At 39.1% G+C, this 25,287-nt stretch overlaps 1 protein-coding gene and 1 long non-coding RNA gene across 3 annotated transcripts in view; one reads left to right on the top strand and one right to left on the bottom strand.

The window, feature by feature from the left end:
* Positions 1-1,859, bottom strand: part of IL21 (interleukin 21) — a 37,936-nt gene extending 36,077 nt beyond the window's left edge. The window contains exons 1-2 of one of the 2 annotated variants that reach the window (XR_015250251.1): positions 1,780-1,854; positions 466-531 (exon numbers count right to left, since the gene is read on the bottom strand). The gene's annotated coding sequence lies outside the window, so the exon portion shown is untranslated. Of the gene's footprint in view, positions 1-465; positions 532-1,779 lie in introns of both variants that reach the window. The other variant, XR_015250250.1, reaches the window with a different exon arrangement.
* LOC147581782 (uncharacterized) overlaps positions 1-14,109 on the top strand; it is a 112,591-nt gene extending 98,482 nt beyond the window's left edge. The window contains exon 3 of the long non-coding RNA XR_015249760.1: positions 13,965-14,109. This is a non-coding gene — a long non-coding RNA (uncharacterized LOC147581782). The remainder of the gene's footprint in view (positions 1-13,964) is intronic.
* The last annotated feature ends 11,178 nt before the right edge of the window (positions 14,110-25,287 follow it).

Raw genomic sequence — 25,287 nt, 5'->3', positions numbered from 1 at the left:
GAACATTTGGCCAACTTCCTCACTTCTTCAAGATTTTGTACAAATCTTACCTTCTCCATGAAGTTACCCTGACAGCTTTATTACATAGCAAACTGCCACCTGCCACCTCACTTCTGACCCTCCTTATTTTTCTGTTGTAATGATCACTTTCTAATATCCTATATAATTTACTAATATTATATGTTTATTATTTATTCTCTGTATTCTCCCACTAGAATGTAAGCTCCATCCAATGGGCAGGTCTTTGGCTTTTTGTGCCTTGATACAAACAAAATACCAAGAACTGTGGCACATAGTAGGGGCCCAAAAAGTAGTTGGAGAGTTGAGTTGAATGCTTACACTAGATAGATACTATTATATATATTCATAATCAGAAACAAATATGCAGAAAAATATGAACAAACTTGGTTGTAAGAAGGTGTTGGTCACATATGACATGATATAAATCAGAGTTAATGTGCTTACAGCTTTTGGGTCCAGATGTGATGCATGTTATTCAATTCCACACCAATATCACAGCCACCTGTTGTCCTAACAATCATAGAAACAGCTATCTCAAAATATGAGAAGAGGCAAACAAAGCATGTTTTATAAGGAATACTCAAATACTCACATGTGAAATCACTTACCCCTTGTGTAACATTTAAGGACATGGAATTTCCAATAATTGAGATATTTTAGACTTTAATATCTATTGCATGCTTTCTGTGCCTTAACTCTTATTATCCTTCCACAAGCCATCAGGTAGATATTATCATTTTGCAAATGAGGAAACTGAGATACAGAAATGCTATGTGACATCCTCAAGTGTCATACAGATAGTAAATGAATTCATCTGTACCAGGCTACCTTCTGAGACTGGTTTCTGTGGCGAGCATACATATGAACAAAAAATTGCAAGGAATTTTTGTTTTCTTTTTTCAAAAAAATTTTAATGTTTATTTATTTTTGAGAGAGAGTGGGGGGGGGGGGGCGGGGGCAGAGAGAAGGAGGGAGACACAGAATCCAAAGCAGGCTCCAGGCTCCAAGCTGTCAGCACAGAGCCCAACACGGGGCTCAAACTCATGAACTGTGAGATCATGACCTGAGCCAAAGTTGGTCACTTAACCGACTGAGCCACCCAGGAGCCCCAGGAATTTTTCTTATTTGCAGTTGCGACATGGACACTCTCACTCTGTCTCCCCCACTCTTTCCCTCTAAAAGAGGATTCTTTGCTTTCAGGAATGGTTCCTGAGCTCTGCTTTGTTGTAGGAATACAAATACTGAGAGGATAGGAAAGCTGAAAAGACAAAGGTTAATAGAGATTCCCCATAATAAAATTCTGATCAATGAAGAGAGTGACAAAAGACTACTCAGCTTGAGTTTATGGTACACCGTTTTGAAAAGATCTTGAAGACAAATTTTGGAACTAATTTGGTATCAAGGCAATATAGAGGATAAGATGGGGAAATGAGATTTTAAAGATATTTAGCTAAGTATTCTGAAAGTAGTCCCCCCCTCCAGCACATTCAGGAGAGACTGTTGTAAAGGATTAAATAGTGTGTATCTACTTTTCAGTTGCCAGACAGCTGTTTCTTTGAATAAAAGTCTACATGGGATTGGATCACAAATTAGCTTGTTTGTATGGATTATGTTTTGAAAAGAAAGAAAATGGATAATTAGCTCTATCATCACCGAAGTTTGAAATCATAAAATACTCTGATGCCTCCTTTAGCTATCTGTTGTTACACAGTAAATCATCCCAAAATTTAGCAGCTAAAAACAATAATAAGCACTTACTACGTCTCACAGGTTCATCCCCATGTGGATCTCCCTGTAGGACTTTTGAGTGACCTCACAACATGGTGGCTGGCCTCCCATAGAGTGGGCAAACCAAAAAAGCAGGTGGAAGCTGCATTGTCTTTTATGACCTAGGCTTGGAAGTCACATGCTGTCACTTGTACCATGTCCTACTGGTCACACAGGTCAGCTCTAATATGAGAGGGACTCACCAAATCATGAGTACCAGGAGGCAAGGAACACTGGGGAGGGAGCTCATGTTGAAGACTGGTAACCATACCTCCCTTTTTTTCTTTCTCGCTAAATTCAAATAGTCCCTGAATACTAACTGTTCTTCCTCCCTGCCTTTTCCCATTTCCACTATCTCCACTCTTCAACTCCTACACCTTATCTTGATTATGCCCTGACTAATGCGATGGCCTCCTAATTGGTTTTCTTACCTCCAGTCCACTCCATATTTTTTTTTTTACCATATCTATCATTTTTCTTTAACAGAGCTTGTTCTGTAATTATAGGTAGTTTTATACATGTTTATCCATTTATTTCCCAACTAGGTGTATACCAACAGGCTTTGAAAGTAGTTACTGTTGCATACATTGGCATATCTCCACAGCTCTTAAACTGTGCCTCAGAGAGGTAGGATAAGGGGGAAAGCAGTGGAGCCTACTGGTTAAGCACAGAGTCAGACAGATGCTGAAGTTAAATCCCAGCTCTGCCACTTCCAAGCTATGTGATCTCAGGCACGTTATTCAACCTCTCTGAGCCTCTGTTTTCTCACTTCTAAAAAGCAAGTTAATCAGAATTATTAATTAATAATTATAATAATTGATACACATATTAATTATTAATAGAGTAATATAGTAACTATTATAATAGTTAATACCTGCCTTTCAGATCGTGAGGATTAGATAAATGATGTGTGCAAAGGGCTTAGCATTATGTCTTGCACATACTAAATGCTTAATAAATTGTAGCCATTAATATGTCACATAGTTGCCATTTAGTGGTTTTTTAATAAATTAATATTGGGGAAGGAAGTATTTGGACAGAAGGCTCTGACTGTCAATTCTCCTTCTTCCACTTTCAGGGCCTTTCTGTGGAGTTCTGGACTGTCAGCCTGCGGTAGAACTCTCTGCAGTGGTGGAACTAGTCTATATCTGCACTGTTCAGTGGGGTATCTATTGAGCACTTGACATGTGGCTAATGTGAGGAAGTGTGTTTTCAGTTGTATTTAAATTTAAATAGCGACATGTGGATAAGCAGCAACCACAGTATGCAGGACAGTTCAATAATCTGTATTTCTCTAGTTCTCTAGTCTACCTAGTTCTATAGGAACACTTGAAACCAGGATTATCATGATCCAAAACCTTTTTGTCAACCATTCTGTCATACTGCCTCATTCTTTTCATAGTGTGTTCCTCACACTGCTTGCTTGGTTTTGAGTGTCCATCTGTAATCTTATTTTAATTGTACAATTACATGTGTTTATTGGAGGAAATTTTTAAAATTTAGAGAAGCTAGGGTCGCCTGGGTGACTCAGTTCATTGAGTGTCTGATTTTGGTTCAGGTCATGATCTCATGGTTCGTGGGTTCAAGCCCCTCATCAGGCTCTGTGCAGACATCTCAGAGCCTGGAGCCTGCTTCAGATTCTGTGTCTCCTTGTCTCTCTGCCCCTCCTCTGCTCCTGCTCTGTCTCTCTCTGTCTCTTAAAAATAAATAAACATTAAAAAAATTTAATATAAAGAAGCTAAATAAATAAATAAACAGGTATTAGTTATAGCCCTGTTGACCCATTGCTAAGAGTAATCACAGAACATAATTTACTACCCAGCGTATCTCCCCTAGGGAGAGAGGGACAGCTCAGTGTGAATTTCTTTACAGGGTCAGTTCTTGCTATCTTCTCACACACACACACACAATGGAATGTCAGAGTCTGAAAGAATGTACTGATTGCAAATGATTTTAGGCTGGTTTCCTCAGCTGTCAGAGGAGAGAATTAGAGGCCCACAAGTTTGAATAAATTTCAGTGATAGTTCTCAAGAAGGTAAAATCACTCCTCACAGAGAAAAGGCAGCAAAGCATTCAGAAACTCCTCCATGCACATACAGGCTATGTTTCATTTTATGATATTCCTAAATCCTTTTGTTCATAAATTCAGTGACTATCTATAGGCAGCCACTACTGCCATCTGTTGGTAGTGGCCAGAACTGATGCATTTCAGCATAGGTGCATAAAATGGTTCTTATCTAAGTCTGTAAGTTGAATCTTGTCATCACAGGAACCTCTGTATTCATGAAAAAAAAAAAAAAAAACCAAAAAACCCAGCATGTGGAATCAGATAGACTTGGGTTCATATCGTTGCTGTGCCTCATGTGAGAAGTGTGACCACTGTCATTTTGGGTTTTCCATTTGTTAGATGGGGATAATACCTAGTTTATAGGAATGTTGTAAGAATTATGCAATGAATGAATATTAGTTTGGGTAGATGCTAGTCAGAATTTCAGTGGCTGAACACAGTCTGTTGTTAACTTCATAGCGTCTTGCTCATAACACAGTTCAAAATGGGTGCTCTGAATCATCGGGCAGCTCTCCTGAATCACAGGACCAAGCGCCTTTCATCTTATGACTCCACCATCTTCAACTCTGGCCTCCAAGGTCATCCTGGAGCCCAACATCCACCAGCAGAGTAAGAGGAGAGGGCATGGAGGTATGTGAGGAGGTTTTTATGGGCCAGACCTGGAGCTACATACATTACTTCAACCCCCTCCCGCCCCCCCCCCACCCCCCATTCATCAGAACTGTCTCACAATTGCATCTCACTGCTGGGAAGACTGAGAAACATGGCCCAGCATTCTCTGTCACAGTCGCAATTTTAAGTAATGAAAACATAAGCCTCACTCTAATGCAGTTGTGAATTTTTCTTTATGTATTATGTAATACTATTTATATTTTTCTCAGTTATTAGTATAACACAGGTACAAAACTAAAACTAGGGGCGCCTGGGTGGCGCAGTCGGTTAAGCGTCCGACTTCAGCCAGGTCACGATCTCGCGGTCCGTGAGTTCGAGCCCCGCGTCAGGCTCTGAGCTGATGGCTCGGAGCCTGGAGCCTGTTTCCGATTCTGTGTCTCCCTCTCTCTCTGCCCCTCCCCCGTTCATGCTCTGTCTCTCTCTGTCCCAAAAATAAATAAACGTTGAAAAAAAAAATTTTAAAAAAAAAACTAAAACTAAAAGGCAATGTGATGAAATGAGCAGTGGTCTTGGAGATGTGGCTTCTAAATCTGTGTGATCTTGGACATGTCACTCAGCCAATCTGAACTCCAGTCTTTATTTGGAGACTGACAGTGGTAGAGCCAACCATGTTATCTGTGTAGTCTGTTCCCACCCTATATCCCTAGCTCTAAAGGTTTACAGCTTTTTGCATGGAAATAGTACAAAGCAAAACAAAACACGCTGGGACTCTCGGAGTAGATAAGTGATAGAATACAAGTCTTGGATGGGCTTAGATGGGAAGGTTTCTAGAAGAGAATCAGCTTTAAGCCCATCCTTGGAAGAGGGGATAGTCCTGAATAGAGGGAATGAGGTATGGAATGCCATGCAAGGAGTGCATAAAGAAGATCATAAACAAGAATTTAGGGGAGGGGGGCATGGCAAGGAGAATAGCCAAGCTGAAAAGGAATGAGTAACAGTGGGGTTGGGGGCAAATTTAAGAAGTAGTTTGAAGGGTGCCCGGGTGGCACAGTCGGTTAAGCATCCAACTCTTAGTTTTGACTCAGATAATGATCTTATGGTTCATGAGATTGAGCTCCACGCCCGTCTCTGCACTGACAGCGCAAAATCTGCTTGGGATCCTTTCTGACCACCCCCTGCTTGTCACACTCTCTTTTGGAATAAATAAATAAGCATTTAAAAAAAATAAGAAGTAGTTTGATATATAGAAGGAAAGAAAACATTAATGATAAGCTGCTAGGCTTAGGAGGTCATATTTAATCTAAAAAGATCCCAGAAGAAAGCCAATTATGGGTTTTATATGGGCAAGTGACATAATGATAATTTGTTAGTCATTATGAAAAGAAATGTGATTAGATCATAGCATTTGACATGACAGTACCTTCTATTAAACTGCGGAATGTCTAAAGGCTAAATGCTCCATAAATATTCTTCCGAATATGTTGGTTATCTGAATTCTATACCCATTTCAAGGAAAAAAGAGTTTTACGTGGTAATGGAGAAAAGATGAGGATGTGGGAAAAATCAAATAGTTTACATTGAAAGACAGCCCTCATTTTTCTGTTTTATTTTGTTTTATTTTTGTTTAAATCAAGGATAAAAATGTAGGTAAGACATGAGTCAGAGCAAACTCAGAAAGTACCTAGAAGCCTTCAGCATTTGAAGCCTGCTGGCTAGTTTCATGTGGGTGAAGTTTGGTTTTCAGAAAGACAAACTGAAAATAGAACCTGTTTGTTTAGATTTTGTCATTTTCTAGGGGACACACAAGAATGTTCAATGAACGATGAGGGGGAAGAATTTCTTCCTGGGAACTGCCCCAGAGAGCCTTGTTTGGAGAGAATACAGCCTTACAACAGCCCCTGAGTACACTGCAGTTCCCCTCTGGATCAAGTCTGAGGAGACACAGTCTTGGCCAAGGCAAGCGTGAGCAGGAGTTCAATCCATTCCTCCACACAGGTTTCAAGTAAAGGCCTCTGTCACACTCTCAGAAAACATGAGAGGATTGAAACGTTCCCCAGGAAAGCTGTTAACAACATCCTTGACTCTTCTTCAGCTCCAATAAGCTCTTGGGAAGCACTATTTTTGTTTTTATTTTTAAGAAAAAGGTTACCTTTTTGATGAGTAACTATGTGTTATTTATTACACACCAACTTTTTTTTCACAAATGAAATATTCTACTATTAATAACCACATGACTGTGGCAAGACACAAGTCTTCTCTGGGCTTCAGGCTTTGGTTTTCTTCTGTATAAAATATAGAGACTAGATTATATAATCTCTGAGGCCTCTTCCTGATCTGAAATGATAAGTTCTAATTCAAACAACTTCCTCTTTCTGGTGAAGTAACATGAAGCCTGAGGTTACTTTATCACATTGTTCTAAATCTCTAGTGCTCCTAAAACGTGTAGGAAAAAGACGAACAGCCCACTGAGCCTGTACTGAGGGAAGAATCCTGTATTCAGCGCAACAGTATGTTGGTTGGGAGCACTGAGCTCAGAGCTACTTCTCTCCCACCCCCACGACCAGGGGGAGTTCACATCTTTAGACTTCTTAGAAACACCAGTGTTTTTATTGTGGCTGTTCAATAGATTCTCTGGCTGCACTTTCCAGTTTGGCAATAGTTTATTTGCCATCTATTCTTATTCTTTATTCCACTTCCATGTTTTTGGGTTCTACTTCTTTCTCAAGAGATAATTCCCTCTGAAGAAAGATCATATCCTAAATAAAGCAATTTTATATACAGTGTCCAGGACAGAATATGAGATGATAATGTGACAGGTCATGATGATGAGAGCCAGAAAAATGCAGGATTTCAGAGCCAGACTTCTATGGTAGCCATTAGCCACGTGTGGCTTTTTAAATTAAAATTAGCTAGAATTAAAAATTAATTTCCTCTGCCATACTAGCCCCATTTAAAGTGCTCAACAGGCACATGTGGCTAGTGACTACCATTTTGGACAGTACAGATATATCACTTTTTCATCACTGCAGAAAATGTTTAATTGGATAGTGCTGCCTTAGACTAGTCACAGAATCATATTCTTAAGGGATGTCAGGGAACTTGGAAACCACCTAAGACATTCTTCTATCCAGGATGGTTCAGATCTTTCCAGTACCAGAGAATTTATCACCTTACAAAGCAGTCTACTTCATTTTTTGAAAACTTTATAGTAGACAGTTCTTCCTTAAGCTGGGTCAAAATCCATATCCCTTTAACTTCTGCTCTCTCCCAAACACAGGATAAATGAATGATTCTTCCACCTGGAACTTTATGGGAGCATAGGTACCTCTATTGTATCTACTTAGACTTCTCTTTCCCAGTTAGACTATGCCACAGGTGAGGCAGCTGAAGCTTGGAGCAGTCCTGCCTCATGATCCATGGTGAAGCTAGGACTGAATGCAGGTTTCCAGTTGGTGTGTTCCAGTCCAATCTTACTGCTTCCAAGTATAGCAACTATGTCATTAAAGAATCTATGTATATGAGTTTATGGAGTTGAAGTTCTTGGTCTTTTTCTTTCCATTTTGTTGTCGTTGTTCCATTTTTTTATTTTCTTTTTTCACTGCATGCTTCCTAAGAGATTCGAGGTTATTTCTTCCCCAATAGAACAAAGAGTACATGAACTCTGTGTGAATATTTCAGAACATAAATCAATGGCCGCCCCCCAAAATAACCTCAGCTGTCAAGCACAGAAATCACACCAAATGGCTTGCTTTCATTTGCTAGTTTCAAACAGTATGAGGATAGAAGAGGAAGCTAGAAGCACTAAAGATAAATGACCTACTTCCAAATGGTGTCTAGAAGAGAGAATGCCCTTGATGACTATTCAGTAAGAATAGATGTCTTCATCTACCTCTCCAAGGGCTCTGTATAGACTTTGCCAGTGAGCTATTGTAAATGCCAGTTACAGCTTCAGATCTTTTCAACAAGCACTCAAGGAGGTGTGGGGTCTGTGCTAGGGCACCAAAAATAACTGAAACACTGTCCTCCACTCACTGGCAGGGAGGCTGGGTGGAGTCAATAAACAGTCAATTACCACTCTAGACAACTCCATCGAGCACGTCCATAGGTGTGTTTCAAAGAAACCAGCAGATCAGTCTTGAAGCCCAAATGGTCACAGCAGTTGCTATCACAGCAGAAAAACTTCTGAGAGTCAGTAAATAGTGGGACCCACAGACCAAGCTTCCTAGGAAAGAAGACTCTGCCCAAACCAGTCTGGGCCCAACAGAAGATCTGACACTACTGTATAAACAGCTATCTTCTCTAACAACAAAAAAACTGCTCCCTGATTCACTTCATTAAATTTGACAAATGATCAGAAATAATAATGTCACTAGCCTCTACCACCAGCCGTGCCCTTTAACATTCAGATCCATAGTTAACTATAGATATAGATGATATAGATATAGATATAGATATGGATATAGATATAGATATAGATATAGATATAGATATAGATAGATGAATATATATGAATATATGTGTGTGTATATACATACATACATATGTATACAAACAACACATATAGATAGGATAGATAGAAGTTTATGTAGAATTATTTCATGTATGTATGTATACATATAGCTATATGTGTGTGATTATATGTTATATTTTTTACATTTGAATGTTCTTATATTTGTATATAGAGGTATATTTATAGCATGCATTATTTCTGGTTGTGTACACTTATAAATACATATAATATTTTTATAAAGCACAATTATGTATCTCACACACATACACTAAAGATGTTTCTGGAAGAATACACAAGAAATTTTTCATGGTGGTAACCTTGGGAAAGCAGGGATAAAGATCTTGGGCTACAGTAAGGAAGGATGCATTGTATTTCATTATATAGCCTTTATGTATTTTAATTTTTTTTCTGTCTATTAATTACTTTTAGAAAAACAAAAACATTTTTGTTAATATTTGGTTATACTAAGGACACCATCATCTATCTTCACTCTGTTTTCCAACATGAACTCCAAAGTGCAAATAGAGTTAAAAGACCTTGTCCCAGGCTGGGCTCCTCCAGGTACTCTGTCTTGGATGACTTAAGTTGCTATGGTTTTTCCCACATGTGCTGACCTGACATAACTAGGCCCAAATTAAGATTATATGAGATGATATATGTGACATTGTGACAGTGCTTTGCAAACTGTAAGCTTCAACAGGCACGTCCGTAACACTGGCTTGTGGAAGAGTGCCCAGAACAACCCACCTTGACTGACATTATCTGGGTCCTGGTATGTGTGTGCGGCAGGCAGGGATGGTTTATGACGTAATGACAGGGAAGGGAGGGGGGCAGGAAGAAAAGAAATGAGAAGGAGGAGTAACAGAGGCTAAGATAGGAGAGGGTAGATGGGAGGCCTTCAGGAGTCCTGATGTAATCCAGGTACCCTTGCAGAAGGGTGTTGTACTCTGTCATAAGGCCTGAGCAACCCTAATTTGCCACTATTCCCAGCTGATACATGAATATCTTCGTTGGGACAATGATGTATCATTCTTGATAGTGTCATTAGAATATGGTGAATTCACGTTTCTTTGTCCAAAGGCTAAGCCTCTTCCCACTGTCCTCTGCCAGAGTCCTTTATTAACTCTCTTAAATCCTCGTCTTTAATTATTAGTTCAACCAACATGTATTGAGTTTCTCCTCTATGCCAGGCACTGTGCTCAGTCCTAGGGATGTGGAAAGAATATAATACTGTCCTGGCCATCAAGATAGTCCCTGTTAATAGTGGGTAAGGATACAGAAATAACAGTTGCAATCCAGCGTGCTGTTACAGCAACGAGATGTTCAGAACGCTATGATGGTGACTATGCATATGGAGGAGGAAGAGACACTGAGAGATAGGAAGAAGTTTGCCAGACAGATTTTGAACAGGCTTGAAAATGCATGAGAGATTCAGAGGAAAGAAGAATTGGATTTGGCTGCGATACAAAGTGAGGGCAAAGTGACAGGTAAATCTGGAAAGACTAAGCTAGGTCAGCTGTAGACGGCATTTTGTATAGCGCTAAGGAGTTTGCACTCTGTCCAGTCAGCTTGAGTTCATTTGATTTTATATCTTTTGTGAAGGAAAACTTACGTAACTATATATTTACCTTTAACAAAGTAGTACTTTATTCATAATAAGAATCTTCAACCCACTTATTTCATTACAAAGTGCAATTTGTCATTTATACTCTACTTCTCTCAAAGAATTGATTGTACACTCAATATTATTGGGCTTAAAGCACAGAAGAAAATTTAACCTGTTTGTGAATCAGAATCCCTTGTTTAATGACTTGATACAAGCTATGATTTTCCTCCCATAAAAATGTAGATACTAAATATTGCATATAATTTCATGGACCTCAAAAATTCCTAAGTTCAAGGTAGACAATTAAATGGCAGTTTTGTTTTGACAGGTTTTTTAAACAAGGAAATTATATACAGAATCTTAGGTACTTACCTAAAACCTCATTTTGGATTTAATAATGAATTCAGAATCTTATTTCAGTGATAAAATTTGAGGTCACCTTCCAAATACATGTTGAGTTATTTTGAAATCTGAATAGACATCCAAATAGAATGTTGAATTATTTTGAAGTTTTCTTGATTAAATGAACTATAACTCACATTCTATTAATACAGAGAGGGTCATTAAGTTATTTTAGGATGCCCAAACATGAAATAAGAAATAATTCTATAAAATAGGATGAAAAACAACAATTCCATCAGATATCAAATTTCTAAAAGCCTTCTTTTTATGCTACCACATAAATGCTACAACGAGTCTAGCTATAAATGAAGATCTCTCGATTATTAAGGTTTGCTAACATTCAGAATACAATATGACTCCTTTATCGATTTATTAACCTAAGAGACCCTTGAAACTGCAGCTCCTTTTGCACATAGAACAAGGATAATATCTTTTGGAAATGTATTACTGGACTTTCCTATTTGGAACCTGAAGAAAAGGCCAGGGGAAAGGGGAGGAGGTGGAGATGGAAGGAAGGCTGTGTGTTTGAACTTTTTGTGGCAGGAGTGCAAAGAAAAAGATTCACTATTTATCTTCCGCCCCCCCCCCCCCCGACGAAAACCAAAATAGGAATTTTTTTCTGAATTTGTTGGAAAATAAAACACTGTTTCTAAATTCCTTATTGTCCTATTAACATGGGGAGAAGCTGATCCAGTGACTTGATCGTGAGGTTTGGAGTAAGGAGGGAGGATTAGAAATCTGGAAGAGAAATATGGAAGGAAGCTGTGAACGGGTACAGGTGAGGAAAGAGGCAGGTGAGGAAAGACGGATTGCTGGCTTCCTCCTCTTGGCTGAAGCGCCAGCAGGGACAGATCTGCTAGATAAGCTGAACAGCTCTACTCCTGTATGGGAGAGCACTGACTTGCAGTGCATGCTGGGCTACTACACATTTAGGCAGAGTATGAGCTAGCCCTCTTGAGCTACCCTTGGCACTCAGACAATGCAGTGAGTTCTGAAGTTTCTGCTGGCAGGAGGAGGGCTGCAGAAGGAAGCAGATGGTGTTGGCTGTCCAACTTGGCAGAAATCTCTAGGCAAAGCAAAATAGCTTTGAAGCCAGGTTGCAGCCAGCCTTCAGGAACCAAGTCACCAGAGAGAAACCTTGGCCTCAGACCAACCTGAAAGAGCAGCCTCAGCCTTCAGGAGCAGCCACCAGCAAGATGCCCAGGGGCAGAAGCAGGGGAGCCAGAGTTCAGAGGACACCAGCCAGTGCATGGCCAGGCAGGCCACAGAGAGCACAGTGAAGCCCCTCATGCACCCACTTGCTACCCCAAAGGGGAAGAAGCATTCTGAAAGTCTGAGCATTCACTGAAGGATGGAATAGCCCAAAACAAAACATTAACCAGCTGTGATTGATGGTCTCACATCATACATGAATAGATTGAAATTTAGACCAAAAGGATACTCTTCAAATGTTGGTGCGTTGAAATGTCCATTCTATCCAGCAGGATGGAGGCTCGTAAGGAGAATGAAATCAGCCATAGAGAAATGAAGGAGCTGCTTTTCCTTTGCACATGTAAGTGTGCTGGGAGTGAATTTGGAATCCTGCTACATCTTTTTCCTGCCACACAGTTCTATCGCAAATTCAGCATTATATCATTATTACCTTCTTTGAAAAAATGAGAAAACATTCAAATTCCAGTTAGCAGGGTTTATAATTTTAAATGCACTAGGCAGACATCATTATATGTGTTTAACAAATCATTGACTCTTCCGTTACACAGACCATATATTTTGTATGTGCGCATGTGTGTGTGACACATACATGTGTATATCTTAATATTGTCTATTTCCTTTTTTTTGTTACATTTCCTGTGTGCTGAGCTGGGGTATTTATTCTTCTGAATGATGCAATGGGTTAACAAGATAATAGGAAGGAAATCTTTTAAGGTACAAGGACCTTGACACTACAGTTTGTTTCGGTTTGATTAAACAGATGGAATTCCACGCAAGTGGAAAGTTGTGAAGGCGGACACACCTATAGCATACACACCAACAGTGAACAGAAGTGGTGGGAAGTCACTGAAATGAAAGGCGGCAGAATGGTTTCTAGCATCTCACCTTTTACCAACAATACTCTGCTGCTCTGAGCCTTCTTCGTGTTCAAAATCCAGATTTTGTTAACCATAAGAAAAAGTGATGTTTTTACTTGTGAAATGCTAAATCCTAACCATCAGACAATGGAGTGGGTGACTGCCTGGAAAACGACTCATACATTCCTTGAACATTTCTCTCACAGAGTAATTCTTTTATGAACAGGTAGAAGACGCCCTGGGAACTACAGTAAATGTGGGAGTTTTTTTCTGAATAAAACTATTGAAATCTATGATAAGAATTATTCTTCATTTTGTATATACATGTTATGGAGACGGCAAAAGTCAGCCAAAACTTTAAGTGTCATATTTTAGAAGGTTTAGTATGACCTAATTTTAGTTAACCGGAAATATTTCTAATTAAAAATGAATATATGTGAAGTGACAGAATGCTGAAAGGACACTTTCTTCCCCACTAATTCTGTAATGTTGAAGCAAGAATTAATGAAAACCAGTAATATGAAGATCCAGATTTAACTTTCTTCATTTTTAAAAAGTATATAAATCTTGTCAATTTAACTAGAATCTATTTTTTTTTTCTGCTTGGTTGCATTTTTGTAGCACACAGAGTTGGAGAAATTATCAGCACGACAGTAAATGTTTTAGCATCATTAGTTTTAGACACATTATTTTAAATGAAAAATAAATATCCAATTTAAAGCAGAGGCAATATGCTTAACGTTAGTAGATGTATAAGGTATGCTCTTTGTAAAGAAAACAATGAAAGGAATGAATATGTCTTGGGAGAGTATTCACCAAGAGGGCAAACTGAGAAATCATGATTTTTGCCATTTAGCACTTGTACCATTATTGTATGCTTGATTTCCCTTTGTTTCTTCTTCTGTTTAGTGACACAAATGGTTTGTGGCCAAAGTTCAGACTGCTTAAATTACGTGCCATCACCCATACTCACCAGCACTCTGAGAAACAACAAGCCGCTCAGTGATGGTAAACAACACTCACGAGGAAACCACTTCAAAAAGCTCAGGTCAGTGTTCACAAGGGGACAGTTTTCCTGCAAATGTAAAATGTGCCAATTACAGTGCCATGTAAAATGAATATTGCTTCTACACAGAGGAGAACTTAGGGAATAACACCATCAAGGGAAGAGGGCACAGGAAGAAGACTACATAAATGCAGGGGTTTGGAGGACTGATTGCCTGGGTTTCAATCCCAGTTTCAATACCCGCTGGGAAAAGTCACTCAAGTTCCCTGCACCCCTATCTTCTCACATAGCAATTGGGAGGAAGGATACAAGCTTTAGAAGACTGCAGTCAGTGTCAAATAAGTTAAACAGATAAAGTGCCCGGACTTTAGAGGAATGTATCAGGCTCCCTTCCTAGTATTCCTACTTACATTAATGCATAGGTATATGGTGATTAAATGCTCTAACATCATCACCTCCCTGTTCACACGTGCACACATGCCACCCTTGGACTCTCACCCTGGGTGAACATGCACTGATGTGAGGACTCATTAGGCCCTACCCCAGCTCTAGAAGTCTCATATCTAGAGGCTTCCCTGCCCCACCTCCAGTTGTAATTCAGACAATTCAGATGAATCTGCCGAGCTATATCAGTTTTATGATTATGTTCGGCTCATCCAGAGAAAATCAAATGTTTTTTCATACTTTCTAGAATAATTTAGAAATAATCCACAGAGGGCCCTCCTTTGACTTTAATTTCCCTCACCTCCTTCTCTCATTTAATGTTGATAATAATGGTAACAGTAAACACAATGACAGCTATCATTTAATGAAGGCCTGCTAGTTACCAAGAACTATGCTAAGTCCTTTGTGTTTATAACAATTTCAGTAATTCATAATAATCCACATATGGGTTTCCTGACAGCAATTCATTCCAAGAAAACATCCCTGAAATATTTTGGACTCCCATAGAAGCAAGGTTTCTGTACATTCTGGTTCTGCAGAGGGTTCTTTAGGCCTTTGTGTCACCTTGTTCTTAGCCCAGAGCTCCAGAGCAAGATCCTTGACTGTCCTCTTGACTCTCTCTCCTCCTTCCACCATGCGTTTTCACTGTATGTAACGTTATTGATTCCACACCTCCCTAAACTGCAGCAGTATAGACAATTCCCTCTCTGTACCAAGCACTCTCACATTAAATAACCTCTCATAATACTCATAATAATATTCAGATATTATAGATACAGCCATGACTGAAGTGTAAAGATATCAAATAGTTTTGCCTAAGATGACTGTGGTAGGGGCAGCTAGCACTAGGATCTAGATCTTTTGACTTCAAGTTCAGGCGTTGTTATACTATGCTATTCTGCTTCCTGAGCTTGTCAACAATTAATATATTTTCTGGAATGTCAGAAACAAGACAGTATCCCTTCATATATCATTTTGATACGTAATTCTATGAAAAATGATGATCTTATAATGCTATTTAGCAATATTCATATAAAGTAGCATTTAGAAAATATGTTAAATGTTGAGTGCTAAAGAACATTAAGTTCTTAAAACATTTTAAAAGAGTGATTCACTGCCATTACTCAGAAAATATGCAATGAAGATGATTCACTATAGAAAGTTTAAATGAGACTTTGAAGTAGACAATGTTCGAATCATAAATTAAAAAAATTTTTTAAAGAGAGGGAGAAAAGAAAAAAAACCTTTGTGGTTGCTTTTCTTACAACTAAATATCATTTTACTAGAAAAGGGTTTGGTCAACATATTGATTCATCCTGGACGGATGCTGTTTTTTGTTTTAGATTTTTTTTTTAGACCTATTGTTCATTTCAATAATTTCATTTCTTTTTCTTCTCCTTCTTCTCATTCTTGATCTCCTTCTCTCCTCCTTTTCTTATCTTCTACCTCCTCCTTTTCCTTTTTTTTCCATTTTTTGGAGCATTAAAATTAGTTTATACAAAGAAATCACATATTGTACTACAAAATTGACATCTATCAACATGAATTTTATGTTTGGCTTCATTTATTGTTTCTCCTTGTCTGTAGATAATGTCTATTATTTTTTTCCAAGGGAGACAAAGGTATTAAAATGGTCTGTTTCTAAAAGTAGAATGGGGAAGAGTCAGTGTTGAGATATTATGAACTCACTCTTCAGGGAAGTTCTGTAGGACAGGGTATTAGAAAGGATTCTCCAGAGAGTAAGAACCAACAGGATGTATACATATTTATAGAAAGAGAAAATTTTATTTTAAGGAATTGGCTCCCATAATTGTGGAGGATGGCAAGTCCAAAATCTGCCAGATAGGCTGACAAGCTAGAGACAAAGGGAAGAGTCGATGCTACAGTTCAAGTCTGAAGGCAGTATGTTGGCAGAATTCCTTCTTATTCAGGAGTCAGTCTTTTTCCATTAAAGCTTTCAACTGCTTGGAAGAGATTCACCCACATTCCAGAGTACTGGTAATAGGCTTTACTCAGTCTGCTGATTTAAACGTTAATGTCATCTAAAAAAATACTTTCACAGAAACATCTAGAATAATGTTTGACCAAAATTTCTGGGTAGCGTGGCCTACCAAAGTTGACACATAAAATTAACCACCATACATTGCCAGATACTCCCTGTAGAGAGATAGATCATTGTCCCATGTCCCATTTTCAACATTATCAGAATAAGTAGAGTGGTCTCTTGATAAACTGCATCAGATACAACTCTTCTTTCTCTGGATTAACCAGAAATGTTTATGTTTTTACAAACTAAAACCTGGTTCCCTACATCTATAAAAATTCAGAAGGGAAACTGTTACCTCAACTCCAACTGGAGTGTGACAAATCAATAGTAATTTTCATAGCTGGCAAAATTGGTAAAATTCTTTCCTCCATGCTCCAAAGATTTAACCATTTCTTCCCTACTAGTTACTGTGAACAGTGGTATAAATCTATGGGATTATTAGAATCACTTTCCCAGAATGTCATAATTCCAGTTCTCCATTCCTTTAAGTTTCTAATATTAACTCATCCCTTACTCTATTCCCTATCACGTGTAAATGTAAGAATTGCCCAATGGCAATTGAGTCAGACCTGGGGAAAGCAGGGGAACATGTGGTTCCTGACTCCTCATAGTCCTAAGTAATCCTATCCTCCCCAGGGCTTGTACCTGAGGAAACTGTTATTCCCTACCCCAACCCCTCGCTCTGTGTGTGTGTGTGTGTGTGTGTGTGTGTGTGTGTGTGTGTATCTTTGAGGGATGGAGATCAGAATTGAAAGAAAGATGCAGAAGACAAAGAATAAAGAGGGAATTGGAATTTTTGTGTTTTCAGTTTATTGTCCCTAAGTGCTTAAAAAATTAGGACTGAGAAGGTGTAGTAAAATTTAGAAAAGAGATGCTCATTGTGTTGTAAAAAGTTCCTCTAAATCTTTCTCCATCAAGATTGGCCTCGTTCAGGTGCTGTGAAGAAAGGGGTGTAAAAGAGGGAATTGGGAAAGGAGAAAAGCACCCCAGACCAGGGAGCATGTGCAAGCAGCAGTGTTTGTGAGAAAGTGGCCTGACCAGGATGGACAGCAGTAAGAAATGAAGTTGAATAAGGAGCATAAAGCCACATTTTGGAGTGTGTTGGAAATCCTACTGAGATAAAACTTGTCACAATTGTGTTGTGATGAACTGAGAAGAGACATGATGAGAGGGAGGAGCAGGATGAAGAGGAATGAACAGAGGGCCTCAGAGGGAGCTTTGGGAAAGCCCCACTCCTAGAGGGTGAGTGGACATGTGTGTATCTTGTCTCATGACTGATTTCCTCCCTGGAGTTCAAGGGAGGTCACCCAATGATGGTAAAGGCAAGAGGTTAGGATTGAGGGCTTGAGAGGACATTGTTCAGTGCAATTGCATAAGCTGTTTTTGAGCTTCTGCTCTGGACTGGCTAGAATGCTAGGTGTTAGAAATACAAGAATGAGGGGCGCCTGGGTAGCTCAGTTGGTTGAGTGTCTGACTTTGGCTCAGGTCATGATCTTGTGGTTCGTGGGTTCAAGTCCCACGTCTGATAGCTCAGGGCCTGGAGACTGCTTCAAATTCTGTGTCTCCTTCACTCTCTGACCCTCCCCTACTCATGCTGTCTTTCTCTCGCTCTCAAAAATAAAAAAACATGAAAAAAAAGAAATAAAAGAATGAATAAAATATGTCCTCTCTCATCTAGACTCTCCCAGTCTCTCAGCATCAAAAATAAAAAAAAAATTTAATGAGCTAGCAGCACAAGCCAGACTTGATTTCCTACTTGACTGTGAGCATTGAGACTTGGCACTCTAGCGTGGGGTGGGGGCATCTTAAAATGGAGGCCAGTTTGGTGTTGACAGATCATGTCAGAATGAGCTGATGACTAAAGCTGGATGATTAAAGGTCCCAGGTGAAAAGCAAGTTCCATACATGCAGGGAGTTAGGAGAGGCTCATGTGTAAGGTGGTTGTAGCTTAAGATTCAGTATAAATTCTGAGATCTCACAATGAGATCCAGGGAGTGAATATGGAGTTGTGCTGCTGCTCTGTAATTGAGATGGAGGTCAAGAACCAGACTAGATGTAGATCCTTGAGATCCAAGAGTAGGGTGAGTTGTTAATGGACAATAACTTTTGTGCACTTGTCACAAGGCGAAATCGCTCCTCAAACTGGGTTGAGAGAGTACTTCTTTATATCTTCATAAGGCATCTCAATTTCTTCATGACTGCATCCTCTAGAAAATAGGGGGAAAACCCTAAGTATTAGTTTAGTTTGTAAGTAAACTTAATACATTGTAATAAGAAGAAACAACTATGTAATTTTCAGGACTCAGCACAAAGTGGAAATGTAGTCGTCCTTATTAAAAAATTAAGAACTTCAAGATGGGTACAGTAGAGTGCTAAAGCAAACCAGGGATGCTTCTGGTCACACATTCACAAAGCTACACCTGCTAAGGAATTCAACAATCCCTTTAGGTTACTCTCCATCTCTTTAAAGTGCTCAGGATCTGATTTCCTTTCTCTCTCTCTCTCTCTCTCACACACACACACACACACACACACACACACACAGCACATACACACAGAGTTTTATCTCACATATGGCCATCAGTGTACTATAGCCAGCTTGTACCAGCTTGAGAGAGTAAACAACTATGCACATATCTTCCCAGCTCTGCGTTTAGTGATATTATGTGCGTAACTTGAAATCAGCCAAGGTGGGAGACTTTACAGCATGAAATTTGCAAGTACTAGAAAGCAGAGCCTTTTTCTTCAGAGAACCAGTTATTAAACATTTACCAGAACACTACTGTATATACGTTCTTAAACAAACACTGCCTTTTTTGTTCATTTGCTGTATTCCTAACATTTAGAATGATGCCCAGCACATAGAGGACACTAAGTTGTTTAACATATGAATAAATATCCTTCTCTGCCCATAGAGCAGTAGGTTCATGACCTAGATAGCACAGTAGAGGTATTATTTCTGCCTGCAAAAGAAATCCTATCATTTGAAAGCTAAGTGAATATAGAAAACTCTTTTAATAAAGGCTTTCTTTTAATAAAGGCTGGCTTCAGCAACTACTGTCTTCTACCTTAATCCTCTATTAGATATTATAAACTGAATATTAGTGTTTCTGTTCTCTTTGCATTCCTGCTAGAACAGTCCTAAACTTGTTAGCCAAATAGATGCATCTGGAAAAAGACTTGGTGGAGTGGTCTGTACACAGGGATGCAAAAGGCAAAATAGTTCAAAAAATATTATCTCAGATACACATTCATTTTCTCAAAAGCCTAAACCAAAGGGAAGACACCATGGCAGGCAATTGTAGACACTGACGAAGCCAGGATGACTTGAAAGGAGCCAAGGAGGGAGATTATGTTTCTATCAAGGACATGCCTTGGAGTCGTTCCAATCATTTCACAAAGGTGGAGGTCTATTTCTATAATGTAAAGGGGAACACTATAGTCTTCCTGTGTGTCTCGTGTCTCTTCTGTACTACTCACACTGAACACTTCACATCTGACACTTCTGGTCACCAAATGTGTAAAGATTTTTCCCCCCAAGCAATCTTATGAGATAATACCTGGTGTCCTACATTTCAATTCAGTTCTGACACTAACTTAAGTTAGCCCAGGACCCACAGGTGAAGGGTTCCATCCCACAAGACTGCCCCACCCCACTTCAGACACCAACCACAAATTGTAGGCCCCAGGTTACCTACCAGCTTGGCTACAAATCACAGGTTCTGATGACCTTTCTCCTTGAATACAGTCATTTCCTAGAACAGCCCACAGAATTTAATGAAACACACTTTCCAGGTTATTATGTAATAATAATTATATAATTATTATATAATAAAGAATGTCATAAAGGATACAGATGAACAACCAGATGAGAGATAGGGTACATACGATCTGGAAGGGTCCTGAATACAGGAGCTTCTGTCCCCATGGAGTTAGGGTATAACACCCACCTGGTATGCAGATGTGTTACCGGGTTTGGTTACCAAACCCGGTGACACATCCCTACACCTCGTACTTCCTTCATGGAAGCCTGATCTATCATTAACTCCATTTCCAACCCCTCTCCCGTCTCCGGATAATGGGGAATGGGGCTAAAAGTTCTAAGCTTCTGATCCTGGTTTGGTCTTTCTGGTAACCAGCCCCCATCCAAGATCCCATCAGGAGTCACCTCATTAAAACATAAGATATTCCTGGGGCTCCTGGGTGGCTCAGTTGAGCAACTGATTCTTGATTTTGGCTCAGGTCATAATCTCATTATTTGTCAGATCGAGCTCTGTGTCAGGCTCTGCAGTGAACATTCTTTGTCTCTCTCTCACTCCCTCTCTCTCTCAAAATAAATCAATAAATATTTTTTTTAAAAAATTACACCTTTTTTGCTTTTAATTCCCTTGCCTTTGGGGATGTGTCGAGGAAGAGATTGCTACGGCTGAGGTCAGAGAGGTCTTTTCCTGCTTTCTCCTCTAGGGTTTGGATGGTTTCCTGTCTCACATTCAGGTCCTTTATCCATTTTGAGTTTATTTTTGTGAATGGTGTGAGAAAGTGGTCTAGTTTCAACCTTCTGCATGTTGCTGTCCAGTTCTCCCTGCACCATTTGTTAAAGAGACTGTCTTTTTTTCCATTGGATGTTCTTTCCTGCTTTGTCAAAGATGAGTTGGCCATACGTTTGTGGGTCTAGTTCTGGGGTTTCTATTCTATTCCATTGGTCTATGTGTCTGTTTTTGTGCCAATACCATGCTGTCTTGATGATTACAGCTTTGTAGTAGAGGCTAAAGTCTGGGATTGTGATGCCTCCTGCTTTGGTCTTCCTCTTCAAAATTACTTTGGCTATTCGGGGCCTTTTGTGGTTCTATATGAATTTTAGAATTGCTTGTTCTAGTTTCGAGAAGAATGCTGGTGCAATTTTGATTGGGATTGAAATAAGCCATACAGAGAAAGACAGATACCATATGTTTTCACTCTTATGTGGATCCTGAGAAACTTAACAGAAACCCATGGAGGAGGGGAAGGAAAAAAAAAAAAGAGGTTAGAGTGGGAGAGAGCCAAAGCATAAGAGACTCTTAAAAACTGAGAACAAACTGAGGGTTGATGGGGGGTGGGAGGGAGAGGAGGGTGGGTGATGGGTATCAAGGAGGGCACCTTTTGGGATGAGCACTGGGTGTTGTATGGAAACCAATTTGACAATGAATTTCATATATTGAAAAAAAAATTACACCTTCCTATCATCCAGGCAATTCCAAGGGATTTAGGAGATCTGTGCCAGGAACTGGAGACAGTGGCCAATATATATTTTTTCTATTATTTTATACATAAGCAGAATCAGTCACACTTCTTCATATGTGTGAGGCCACAATCTCTTTGCAAGAAATGCAGAATTAATGCTCTTTGAGTTTTTAGATAATGTACTAAAAATTCAAAGCACAAATGCCATGGGTCTTACCACTACTTGTCTTCTTTTTCTCCCTACTCCTCTCCTCTTCTTTCTCTTTAGATGTGCCCCTCTCTTCTCTCTCTCTGCTCTTTTTCATTCTCCCCTTTCTCATCTGTACTTCTCTCTTGGGCGCCTCCCTTCTATAGGCAATCCACAGTGAGGCAGATTGCTGAATGAAAGAAAAAATAAGGAAATAGGACCAGAATTCTACCTCAGTGCATTTTACATTCCTGGGAGTTGAAGCACTGGGTCCTCTGGGTGGGCACAGGCACATCTGCAACTATTTCTAGGTGTATTATACACTTTGGAAAGTTTTATATTAACTTTTTTTATGGAAAAAAGATTAGTCCTGACATTTTATGCATCTTTAAGTGACTCTATAATTTAACTTTCGCTCATACCCTTCCTCACATGGCAGAAAGAGTCCTGTGTGTTTATCAAATCTTATTTCACTTTCTTCTTCCCTGACACATAGAAGGACAATATTTTCCACCTATTTTGGAGCTCGGTTGAAGCTATTTTACTGAGTTTAGGCCACTGGATATAAAGCAAACCTAGCCATACAAAATCCACAACTAACCATGTTCTCCTCCCCTTTTGTTTGCCATCACTTGCTTAAAATGGCAGTATACAGGATGCTAGATCACTTAGCTACCACTTGGAGGGGTGCCCTGAAGGGGAGCCTCCCCCCCCCACATTAAACTGACATCAGCTAGAAATAAACCATTGAGATTTGATATTTGTTACTGCAGCCGAGTCAATCCTATCCTGACTCTTTTCTCAGGAACGCCCTCACAGCCCTAGGATTCATTCTAATTGTACATACACAGGTCATATAACCATTCCTGAAAGCTTGGGTCATATGCTGTTCTCCACAGGTTGGACATAGAACCTTGGCAAACAAATGGATTGATATTGAGGTAAGAGTTGATATGCCAGAAAAAATCACAGAATTAGTTTTGTTTTTTGGGTGTTTTGTTTTGTTTTGTTTTGTTTTGTTTTGTTTTGTTTTAAGTGAAGATGGCAAGGAAAGACAGGGAATAGATGCTGGAGTCCAAAAACGTCATGGGCTTTTAGGAATTGTAATTAGGCTATTTTTATTTTAATAATCATTAATGTTAAGAATTAGTTGTAGGTAAGTCTAAAAAGGCAAATTAAATGCAATTTTAGAAATTCCAACCTGGAATACAAGATAGGTCACCTACTCCTTAAAATTTAGGGAATCGTGTATTTTTTGAGGTGGGAAGTTATTTGATGTGTTTAATGAGAGCAGTTTTTTTTTTAAAGAATATTAACTTGATAATGGTATGCAGGATAGATTAAGATTGAAAAAAAACTAGTTGAGAAAATTACAATCCAAAAACAGAGTGATAATAGATAGTAGTGGCGGTGGCGGAGGGATGATAAAGAATTGACACATTGAGTTACATAAGAAAGGAAGAATTGACAGGTTTCCATGTCTGATGTGATGTGGGGAGATAAGGAGGAATCAAAGATGATTTAAAGGTTTAAAACTTGCACAGGGAGATTATATTTGGGCAAGATGATGGACTTTAGTACATTGAGTCTGAGATGCCTATTAGACATTAGACGTTCAAATGGTGGGTGAGCAGTTTTGCAACTGTAATATGGGAAAATGATCTAATGTAGAGAGAAAGATTTAGAAAGCATCTACATAAAGATATTTGTTGATAAGATTCCTCAGTGAGAGTAGAGATTATGTAAAGCAAAGGTCTGGGACAACTTGGGCAGTTGCCACCATTGGGACAGAGTTGAGGTAGGACAAATCAACTGAAGAAGGAAGAAGAAACAGAAGAGTAAAAGGACAAGTAGTGTGTGTCAAGGGAGGGGAAATCTTAAAATTGCCCAATGCTACACAGTGTGACACTGAGTCACTGAGGATCTTGAAGTTTCAACAGAGTGAAGATGAAGTTTCAGAAGAGCTAAATTTTGAAGTGTTAATGAAATGGCAAATGGTAAGGAAATGGTGTTAAAAGTCAGGGAGGAGATAAAATGGTAGATTAAAGGCACATTGTAGTTGAACAAAGGTTTCCCCAGGACTGAGCAGACCTGTGCATTTTTAAATCAGAGGAAAGAATACCAGAGAAGAGGAAGAGATTTTGTTGTTGTTTTGTCGGTTTGGGTTTTTTTGTTTTGTTTTGTTTTGTTTTGTTTTGGCTGTTTTTAGTTTTTTCAGAATACTAGTAATAATAATGATACCTTTTATTGACACCTAATATGTGTCAAGCACTAGGGTAAGTACTTTTCAGTTATATTTTTCCAGTTATTATACTCATTTTACAGATGAAGAAGTGAAAAATCAGAAAGGTTAAATAACTTGACAAGATCAGTCAGCTGTTGAGTGGTGCAGCAGGATCAATGTCCCTTGAAGTGAATTCATTTTCAATGATACCCTACAGTCTCTGAAGTTCCCAACAGTGCTAGCATGATATAATCCATCAGAAAGTTCTCAGAGAAAGAGCCTGGGTATATTATGAAAATCTTCCAGGGACTTCTGACAAGGACCCATGAGTTTACCTCAGCAAAGCAAACAAGTGCCCTGTCTCTGGAGCCTTCTCTTCTGTACCCATTTACTAAAAACGATAATATGTAGTTAGTTACACATGGTTTGAATTTTGTATCACGAATGAATCTTTGAAGGTAAACAAGCTTCCTTTCTTTTATTAGATAAAAATTATATAGTTCTTTTGCATTTTAAATTAAGAAAAGCTGAGAACCAAATTAAGAACTCTGCTGAGATAAGAGATCAACCCAATTACTTGAATATATCTATTCCCTAGTGGCCTTATTCTTTCAGTTGTTGTTTTATATTTATTTCGAATTCTTTCAAGTCATTTGGATATCCTTTGGGAAAGTAAGTGGTGTATATGTGGATTTATGCTGTATATACTGCTTTGTTGGTTGGCAATCCTTCTCTCTGAAGGATAGGTAGGTTTTCAGCAGGAAGACATGTTGGTGAAAAGGACATTCCAGATAAAAAATAGCAGAGGTACACGCCAGTCAGGGTGGCCAAAATGAACAAATCAGGAGACTATAGATGCTGGAGAGGATGTGGAGAAACGGGAACCCTCTTGCACTGTTGGTGGGAATGCAAATTGGTGCAGCCGCTCTGGAAAGCAGTGTGGAGGTTCCTCAGAAAATTAAAAATAGACCTACCCTATGACCCAGCAATAGCACTGCTAGGAATTTATCCAAGGGACACAGGAGTACTGATGCATAGGGGCACTTGTACCCCAATGTTCATAGCAGCACTCTCAACAATAGCCAAATTATGGAAAGAGCCTAA

The sequence above is a fragment of the Puma concolor genome, chromosome B1 (assembly GCF_028749965.1).
Source record: "Puma concolor isolate L17-30 chromosome B1, mPumCon1.1.hap2, whole genome shotgun sequence".
NCBI lineage: Eukaryota > Metazoa > Chordata > Mammalia > Carnivora > Felidae > Puma > Puma concolor.
Note: the sequence above shows the minus strand (reverse complement) of the source record. Positions and strands in the feature narration are given on the sequence as shown.